Here is a 10,782-nt window from a genome sequence, read left to right as displayed (position 1 = left end):
AACTCTTGTTGATCTATCGGCCTGTTCAACAACTCCTGTTGAACCCTCAGTAGTCTCAGTTTCACTAGAAATCTCAAGTAAAACGAGCTTACTTCTTGGCTTATGATCTTGGATGTGGTCTTCTTCTAAAAAGATAGTATTTGTAGAAACAAACACTTTGTTCTCACTCGGATCATAGAAGTATCCACCCCTCGTTTCCTTGGGGTAGCCTACAAAGAGGCAAACTTTCGAACGCGGTTCCAACTTCTTTGGGTTAGTCACAAGCACATGCGTCGGACACCCCCAAATCCTGAAGTGGCGTAAACTACCTTTATGGCCTTTCCACAACTCAAAAGGTGCTTCAGAAAATCTCTTCGAGGGAACATTGCTCATAATGTAGCAAGCACTCTCTACTGCAAAACCCCAAAATAAGTCTGGAAGATGAGCATAACTCATCGTAGACCGAATCATGTCCAACAAGATTCTATTTCTCCTTTCTGATAAACCATTTTGCTGAGGTGTACCTGAGGCCGAGAGTTAAGACGTAATTCTATGTTCAATCATATTAGTTCTGGAATTGGAGGTTCATATACTCTCCACCAAGATCAGATCATATTGTTTTTTATCTTCTTACCTAACAAGTTTTCAACTTCAGCCATATACTCCTTGAACTTGTCAAGGGCTTCTATAATGCAAGTTTTATCTTAGACAATGATGCACGCAAGATTCAAGCTCATGTCCCCGTTACCAGTTCCCCGGCAACGGCGCCATAAACTTGTAACGCAAGTTTTGAGGGATTCTATTTTATGCGTTGATGCAAATATGCGATACTACTTCTAAATATGCGTTAATTATGAATATTCTTATAGTATGTCTTGCGTTGTCACAAGTTTCTTTACGTTGGAACCAAGTGTAATTCCACCGCAAGTTTCTCTATGTAATCCAAGGTCGAACACAGGGACTGTTTTCGGTTATTGTGGTATGTTCATGGTATATGCGACCAAGTTTTTCAATCTTTAAAGAATGTTTGTACAAGTATATAAAATTTCGGTAAAGTAAAGGAAAGCACTAAAATGTGATAATAAAATAAGTGCAGTAAACCTAAGCTAGATGATACGAGATTCAGGCTTCATGATGCAAGATGCTGGGGTCCAGGCTGGCTGTAAAGGTTGTGCAAAGAGCATGGAATGCGGCGGAAGGTCTTATGTACAAACAGAAAGAGAAAGATAACTAATATAAACAACGCAAGTTTCTTATTGCATTGAAGTTATAAGTACAGTTCCACTTTTCTCTTGGTGTACACCTCTCAGTGATCGACCGCACTCCCACTTGTCTGCTGTGAATCAGAGATGAACGTAATGAATGCAAGGTTACTTCCATGTTTGGAAGTATTACTTGCTTTAGTTAATGCATTCTTCTAACCTTCTCTCGATAGGTCAGAATGGAATCGTCACTTCTGCTCTCACAGGTGAAGATATCGTCTAGCATGCTTTAGCTAAACGCAGTTATCTCTTTAACACAAGTTAAGTACTCGTTTAATTCATATTAACTACCAGGGGATTAAGAAGACATCATGGAGAAAGTAGTTCACGGAGGAACAGAAGTAAACAGAAAATGGAATATGAAAGCAATTGAAACATTTAATATATCTATTAAGTGTTTGATACATGGTGTGTGAATGAAGAGACAAAGAAAGTGAAATACAATGATGAAAAGAGATAGAACAGATACAAACAAATGCCAACATCTTGGCACCGATTCGAGTGGAGATCTGCTTCCCGGATTGGATGGATCAGATGGATGGATGAGCTTCCCTCTCAGGCTTGCTCAATTGGTAGCAGGGTTCTCAACACAGAGCTTCTCTGCAGGTATTCGGCAGAATAGAACTAAGACTCACCTCTCGTCCTTGTCTCGTCTTCTTCTGGGATTTCTTCAATTAAGCACTTAGCTCAGCCTTTTCTCTCAACACTTTAGCAGCAATTAGCCCCGTATTCAGTAGCATAAGTTTTCTCTGAAATCTATGGGGTATTTATAGGTGAAGATCTTTGACTCTTGGTTGTGGACCCCACTTCTTGTTACGAAAATTTTGAAGATAGAGGGATATTATTCCTTCTGTTATGCAATCAGGCCGTCAAATTTGCACAACGGTTAGTTGTACATGTGTCGCAATCCTCCGCCTTTGCATTGCTTAGCTGCATCTTTCGATGGGGTGCTCGCATGCGGCGTTGTTTTTATTACCGCATGTAGTTGAAAACTCAGCTCGGGATCGACTGTCGCATTGTGCCGTCATTGCGTTAATCGTCTCTTCATTATTGATTAACAGGCGCAATGTGATAGAGATGCGTTAATCATCCTCTATTAAGCCATGAGCGCAAGCGGTGACTTGGTTTTCCTGCAAAACAGAGAAAACATATCCTCTTCTACCATCTTGTCAATGTTAGTGGGTGTAATTGCGATAATTTATTGTATTTCTGAGCTAATTTTCATACAATCAACGCATATTCCTTCACTTTTGGCCACAATATCTAGATAAGGCAGAAATAACTTGTATTTCTACAAGTTATCAGCTTCAGACTTACGTTGCATTAGGTAGAGATACCCATACCTTGAATAATCATCTATGAAATATTTATACCCACCTTGAGCCCTAACACTCACCGGACCACAGATGTCTGAATGTACAAGCTCTGAGGCTTCCTTGGCTCTATAACCTTTTCCAGTAAAAGGTCGTTAGGTCATCTTGCCTTCGAAGCATGATTCACACACCAACAAAGAGTTTTCTTACCTTTAGAAGTCCACTTTTCACCAACTGCTCAATCCTATTGAGGTTGATGTGACCTAACCTTAAATGCCAAAGATGGGCATATTCCTTAGTAGAAACCTTTAGTCTTTTAGCTGTTGTTTCCATACTGAACATTTCAGTGTTAAACAAGGCTTTTATGACTAATGACCTTAGTACAGATAAGTTACATTCTATTGAACTAAAACCAATCTCCATTCCATTCTTGAAACTAAACACTTTATTCTCAGGAAAGGAGATGGTATAACCTTGTTCAATGAGATAAGAAACCGAGATTAAGTTCTTCTTGATATGAGGAACTACAAAAACATTATCCAGTAACAGATGATGTTCCTTGTCCAAAAACAACTTCATCCTGCCTACAGCAACAGCTGAAAAAACCTCACCATACCGACTCGAAGAGTCATCTCTCCCTGTGGAAACATTTGCCAAGAATTGAATCCTTTGTAAGAGGAACTAATGTGATTAGTAGCACTTGAATCTAGGATCCAGGCAGAATCATCATTCTCTACTAAACATGTCTCCAAGACTAATAAATCAGATTTACTATCTTTAGTCATCCTCCTCTTTTGGAGAGCAGTGGGATCAGTATCAGAACCTAAATAAGCTCAAAGTTCCATTTCAGAGAACATTTCTCTTTTATGAACTTCAACAGAGTCAGCAACAATTGCTTTCTCATTCTGGAGTTTAACTTGGGAACTGACACTACTGGTTTTGTCATCCATCCTTTTGTGCTCGAAAAGTAAGAACTGACGTTCAAACAATTCTTACTACAAGTCCATGATCTTGCATGCAATGACCATGTTCTCAACCTTTTTGGCCAAAAAATCAGGTATGCTAGCCAATATATGAAGTTAGGCCAATGAATGCTTCATCCACACCTCATATGCATTAGGAACACTTCGCGATGCATCAAGGGTCTGGACTTGAGGGCATTCCTCAACCATGACAAACTCGAGGTCGTTTACCATGAAATACGTTTTACAAGACTCTTTCCACTGTATGTAACCGGTCAAATTAGAGGCATTAAACGGAAATACAAACACATTGCTAAAAACAAAAACACATTGACCTGTGTTAGGTTTTAGCAAATACCCGTTGACAAAACATACAACATCCAATAAGGTTTAGCAAATCTAACATGAATCCCAGGTGACATCTAGTTTCACAATGACGCTTCAAAGGCTTAGGACCAAAGCCGTCGAAGGGTGGTCAACTGTCCCTCCTCTGAATTGAGACATTCTCACCAAACATTAATACCAGAAGAACTCTTACTCCTATAACGACTAGCCATCATTGATTTGGTCAGGAAATCATTAATTTACTTAACAATTTCTCGTAAGTGTGACCCGTCATTTTAGGCCTTAGAGTTCCGCCCCAAGCAGCTAATCTGAAGGGAAAAAATCCGATTGAGGCAAAAACTAAAGTGACCATATCTATTTTTGGAGTTCACCTTGATCTTGACCAACTCATAAAACCCATTTGAAAAGGGACGCTCCCAGGGTGCCACAAAGGAGTACAGAATCATCTCACAGTGCAAACCAATGACAGAGACCGTAGGACGTGTTGAAGCACACCGTTCACCCACTTAATATAAATACTCTCTCCGTTGATCTTGATATTGACTCATGCAAACACCATCTGCAAAGGAATGCTCCCAAGGCACCACAAGGCCAAGCATGAATCTCACGGTGTGAACATTCAGGGAAAAACGTGAATGGAATCATTGACATATCACATACATCTTTTCCTCCCATTGAGTATTTTATAACCTAGGATTTAGTTTACTTAGAAAAACACAGCTAAGGATTTTAACTAAGTGACTTTTTAGGTTTGCCCAAGAGTAACATTTACCTTGGATAGTTAAAACAACTTTTGATCATCGTCCATTAAACTCTTTAACGGAGTCTTTGACCAACTGTCGCATGCTTACAGAAAATCTATCTAATTCACCTTTCTAGGTAGGTTCCTAGGTAGGGGTATTCCATTTCATCAGCTTAAGTACTCCAGCCTAGACAGAACCCGCCTTAGACAAAAGGTCCCTTATAGATAGACTTAATACAATTTTAATCTTTTATGCCAATCAATTTAATCCTATTAAACCATTTAAAAAGATTAAACTAGGTTACTAATCCCATTAGAACCTTGAACTTAGGTCTATCTCAATCCAATTTTAAAACCCTTTTAAAACATGAGTTCACCCTAAGTCCGCATGCAACTCTTTCTTATCGATTTTAGTTCTAATTTCTATTATAACACTTATAACAGAAACAACCAAAATCAATCACAATGCAAAGCTAACACATATAAGGCATTCATAACATTTATAAACAACCTAAGTGTCATGCTCCATGCATTGTTCATTCATTGCTACCTTTTTATATAACACTTATACAAAACAGCAACGAACCAAGCAAAACATGCTTTCATTCACCCTTATACTATAACGCTTATAATATAAAGATGATGCATGAATATACTTACTGCATGCATAAATATAACTCTTATATTTTTATGATGCATGTGCATGCTCTCTTATAATTTCATCATGTCATATTATAACACTTATAATACATGATGCATGAATAATTGCACAACCTAAGGTGGGTTTCAAAACTATATGTCAAACACTTTGCCATATAAACCACATACATTTAATGTATATTAAACAAAAGTTGATGAATCAGAAAAAATTGCCTCAAATCCTAAAAAAACTAAAGCTAACTATTACAAAAACAAGGAGTCTCTGGTTCAAATAGGCGAACCGGGTCTTGAACCGTCCGGTCGAAGTCCGCATCTCCACTGATCGTGTACCAAAACCCAAGCGATCTTCTACACGAAAGAGTAAACGCTTTAGTCAATCATTTACATATGCTTCCAGAGCTAAATGATTGTTTAGCAACGATTGTGTAACTTTTACTGTGCGATGAAGCATGAGGTATACGATCGTGCAGCGCACTTCGCAATGCAAACCTTATACGATTACCTAAACGACAACGATGCGGTGAAGTACTATCATCTAAATGATTGTTGAGCGAGCGCCTAAGTATTGTATACCGCGTGATCATGTAGTTAGAAACTATGCTATCGTTTAGCGCACGCGTCCTTTTCTAAACGATGAGCATCAAATGCTCCCACTCGATCGTTTACCTCTAGCGTCTACGTGATCAGGCAACCAACGCTATGGGATAGAGTAAACACTTCACCCCATCGTTTAGCATTAGCTAAATGATCATTTAGTAAATACTACACGATCGCATAGAAAAATCTACACGATCGTTTAGCCAAATCCCAACGATCGTTTACTCTCGGCTACATGACACGACCAACTCTTAGTCTTCTTCTTTGCTGAGAATCGCATCTCCATGCTTCGAAACTTCATCATGAATGACTCGACTAACTTAAACACTTTGAATTACAAACTCAATTACATGTTAATTATGCCCAAAAACACAAGGGGCCTTACAAATTAACACTTTGTAATTTAAAGAAAGCTTTAAATAGAGGCAATTAACCCGTAAAAATTCATCAACGTCATCGAAAAACGCATTTAACAATTAAACGCAATGCAGAAAACCAACCACGACTGTAAAAGAAGTCCAAAACAGAAGTGAAATTTAGAATATCAGAACAATCTGGCTCTTATACCAATTAAAGGAAATCGGACATAAGAATTTCCATAAGCAGCGGAATGATCGTTCTAAATTTTATTCGTATTTGAACATACTCAATTACAGCACACAAACGGAAACTAACTGGTCATGCAACATACGAAATTACAGCATGTTTTTCATAAGATCAAGGGAATGAATAAACATACCTTTGAAGACTCATCTTCAAACACCATTGATCTCGAACACTCGTACAATCAGCAAGATAACAATCACGAACGTTTGAACACTTCAACCACAACACTGCACGATAACAGCGACCACGAACTTAATGATCTCTCAGATCACGAACACAGGAACGGCCTCCAAAAACCTCGACTATGTCGAGTTGAGTACGACAACACCACAATGGCTACCTTGGTATTCTCAGTGTTTGAATCCAGAAGTGTGGGCTCTGTGTGGACTTGATTAGAGGAAGAGACCGAAGGAAGAACAATCGTGTAAACGATTGAGCAAATGGGAGATGATAGAGGTCTATCGTATAGACGATGCCCAATCGATTAACAAATGCTATGTGATCGTTTAGCTAAAGGCCAGCTGAGTGAACTATCGTATAGTATCACTCCACGATCATTTAGTCTCTTTTCAGCTATCGTTTAGTGAATCTAATCCACTTGACAGCCAATCCATGAGAACTTGCCGAGAATAGACACTTTCACTTCAACTACTAAATTTAGGAAAACATTTTTTCTTTTATCTCACGGTTACCATGAAACCACCAATAACCTCCCACTCAATATGGAATTCACTTCTACCCGATTTAAGGTTAGTAGATGGGTTGTTTTCTTAAGCACTAATATCTTGTCTTGAACAATGGGACTTTGCCCTCTCATAGAATGGAGGGTTATGATTTATAAGCTGAACTATAATCAACTGTTCACTTGATGATCAGTAGGAGCTTAAGGTGCAAGATGTATTTACAAGGGTAAAATAGTAATCTTTAACCCAGTTGTAAATACGAACAACCTGTGAAGGATTGATTTATCGATTATGGTTAAAATAGACAGAAATACAACTACAGTGAGGAGAGTGCAACTATCAAGCTATAGTGGAATGTCTTGGTAGTTAACGAATAGTGATTAGTTCGGTTTAAAGAGTTTAACCAATTAATTACAAGTCGTTGGAGCTCATGATCTGTAGATTCATAAGGTCCCTCTACTAGCTCGTAAATTTGGATTAGTAAATTGAGTAATCTTGATAAGATTCAAAATTAGGGTTTAGAATTTGAAATGTTCAAATTCAATTAGGGTTTCTATTTATTGTATTCGATACAAATAAAATGTTTAATTTTATCGAAATTAAAGGAAATTGGAGAAACAATTAATGTTTAAAATATGATTTAAATATTAATTTTATTATGATGGAATTATTTACTTATTAATTTAATATTAGATATTAAATTAACAACCTTAATTAAAATGTTTAATTAAGTAGTTTTATTTAAAATTAATTAATTGAATTGTTTTTTTTATAAAACTAATAAATGAAATTAAATGTTTAAATTGAAAAAATCATTTTGGAAATCATTTTTTGAAAAAATCTTTTGAAAAAATCTTTTTTGAAAGTGGATCTTTCCAAAAGTTGGAAATCTCCACTATGATTTAACTACCTTATCGACTCAACTCCATTTTTTCCATGAAGTAGGAGTTGCCCTTCATGCAAGCCATGAATTTGCATGGTGAAAGTTCTGTAAATTGAAGTGTTGAGATGAATAATGATTCATGCTTACAAGTGAAGGAGTAATCTAACAAGCAACGGAATAAATCAGAATCAATAATGTAACGACCCGACCCCCTAGGACTTAGGTTAGGCCGTTACTAAAATAAATACATGCATAGGATTTGAAATGATGCTCAGTTATGTTGAAATAAATGCTAAATAGACAAGAGGAGTTTAAAAGCCATTTATTAAATGCAATTGTTAAAACAATAATAGGGTACCCATAATTCGTAAAGACTATTAAAAGTATAAAAAAAACAATCCTTAATAATAAGTTTCAAATAGTAAAACTAAACATTAAGGGAAAAATAAGGACTCTAAATTTCATGATGCGGAAGCGTAAAAACTAGTCCCAGTGGCACGATCACGAATTCCGTTGCGCCATCGTCGATGTATGTATCTCTACCCTTACCTGAAACAGCAACATAAGAAAGAATGAGTATGAAATACTCAGTAAGTAACCCTATTACTGGGGTCAGGCTAGGCATCTATGTCCTCTAAATGCCTACCCCTAGTGGAACATATAAACTGCTCTAGTCCTTATGGAACACATATATACATGAAAAACTTATTTCTATCCTACTGTAGTCGAGTATGTCCACTACCTCTAGTAAGTCCCGTAGGACCTACAACCTCTGGTGAATCCCGAAGGAAACACAATCTCTTACATACGCATGGTTATGCATACACCTCTTTTGTATACACATAAACCCACTTAATGTGTACCTCTTTTGTACACATGGTTATGTATACACCTCTTCCGTATACACACAACCCACTAAAGGTGTACCTCTTTCGTACACCTAGTTAAGTATACACCTCTTTCGTATACACCTAACCTACTAAGTATGTACTTCTTTCGTACATCTAATTATGTATACACCTTTTTCATATACACATAATCCATTGAGTATGTACCTCTTTCGTACACCCCAGACCCTCTCTATAAATGTAGGGATGCGTACCTCTTTCGTACACATGGTTGGGCAGACATCTCTTTCGTATACACAAAACCCACTGAGTATGTACCTCTTTCGTACACCCCAGTACCCTCTAGGTATGTATCACTTTCATACACATCAGCCCTAATACATCTCTTTCATGTACTAGCGCCCTTGGACGTGCATTACTTTCATGCAGTCACATAGTCTAGAAAAGAAAGGAGATTTTATCTAACTTCATATGACATATAACATTCATCTAATCATAAATCCTCTAAAATCTCCTCATCGTCAACCTCACGTTAATTACCTCAACATACATATTTAATCTAGTTTTAAATGAATCAACTGTAGCACATCACTTTCATGCACTAAATCATGTAAACAATGCAGTAGTCGGGATTTCGTAATATATATCATACAGTCTACACATTCTCATAATAAATCGCATAACTAAATAAATTCGCAAATGTCTAATGCTTATCTAGCTTTAAGGCACTCCAATAGAAGTGCTACTTAACTCATAATTTAAGGGTCATGCTCAATCAACATTTACTATAACTCATAAAATTCCAAATCAAGCTTAAACGTAATGATATTCTGATATATTACCACATGCTCATATATCCTTCATAAGCAGTCCATCCAACCTCTAAACAATCAAATTATTCAAAGAAAAACTGCTACAGGATCCTCAATGTTAAATCTACAGTGTATCGTCAGGCACAAAAGCGATTCCAGTAGTAAGATTACTTACCTCAAAGTAAATCTAAATTAGTTCAAGCAAGCCTGTCCCTTCCTTGCCAATCAAAGCCTTGAAGTGTCTTAACAAAATTTCCCCCCAAATTGGTCTTAAACTTCAAACTTGGTGGGCCACCTCAAAATCCTCCCAAATCTTGATTTTAGAATCCCAACATTATGGGTTAATCAAACCATACCAAAATCTTAGTTAACAATAAATCTCTGAACTTCGGAAAAACACTTACCCAACCAATCTCAACACTCAAAATCAACAAAACGATGGCGAACGAAAGAAAGGTCTGGCGGCGCGTGGTTTCCGGCAGCATTGCGACGAACAATGGCCGAAAGAAGTCTGCGTGTCTGGTGGCTAGGCTTCGAATCTGCTACTGCACCACAGATCTGGCGGCTGGAAGACGATCGGTGACTATACGAATGGAGGAAAGGCGTGGAAGAGACGACGTGACGACGAACAGCAGCGACCCACGGGCGAACGAGTGGTACTCCGATTGTGACGACGAGCGCCAGCGACCCATGGGCGCGAGCGACACTTCGACAGTGACGACGAGCAGCGGCGATCCACGGGCGAACAAGTGGCAGTGAGGGAGGCGACGGCGAGGTCGGTCTAGGTAGTGAGGGTGGCGGCGGCGACAGGAGGAAGAAGTTTGGGAAGAAGGGTTTTTTTTTTCTTTTGTGTGGGGAGAAAGGAAGGGCTTCTTTTTATTTTAAATAATAATCATAATAATAATAATTACTAAAAAGGAAATAATATAATTACATTTAAATCATTTCCTTAATCCACTATATACTATTTATTTCCTTTCCTTTTCAAAAGAAAATTAATTCCTGTCATTAATTTTCAAATTAAATTTCAAAATTGAATAATTTTCACGTCAACACTTAAATTCCCACACTTATACTTCAAATCCAAAAT

General features: G+C 37.6%; 1 long non-coding RNA gene across 1 annotated transcript; it reads right to left on the bottom strand.

The window, feature by feature from the left end:
- Nucleotides 1-8,448: 8,448 nt before the first annotated feature.
- LOC120080161 lies at nt 8,449-10,553 on the bottom strand. The gene is made up of 3 exons (XR_005482434.1): nt 10,097-10,553; nt 9,868-10,005; nt 8,449-8,581 (listed from the first exon to the last, which is right to left on the bottom strand). It is a non-coding gene; the product is annotated as an uncharacterized LOC120080161 (long non-coding RNA).
- Nucleotides 10,554-10,782: the final 229 nt, after the last annotated feature.

The sequence above is a fragment of the Benincasa hispida genome, chromosome 6 (genome assembly GCF_009727055.1).
Source record: "Benincasa hispida cultivar B227 chromosome 6, ASM972705v1, whole genome shotgun sequence".
NCBI lineage: Eukaryota > Viridiplantae > Streptophyta > Magnoliopsida > Cucurbitales > Cucurbitaceae > Benincasa > Benincasa hispida.
The sequence above is the reverse complement of the archived record's forward strand: the minus strand, read 5'-3'. Positions and strand labels throughout refer to the sequence as shown.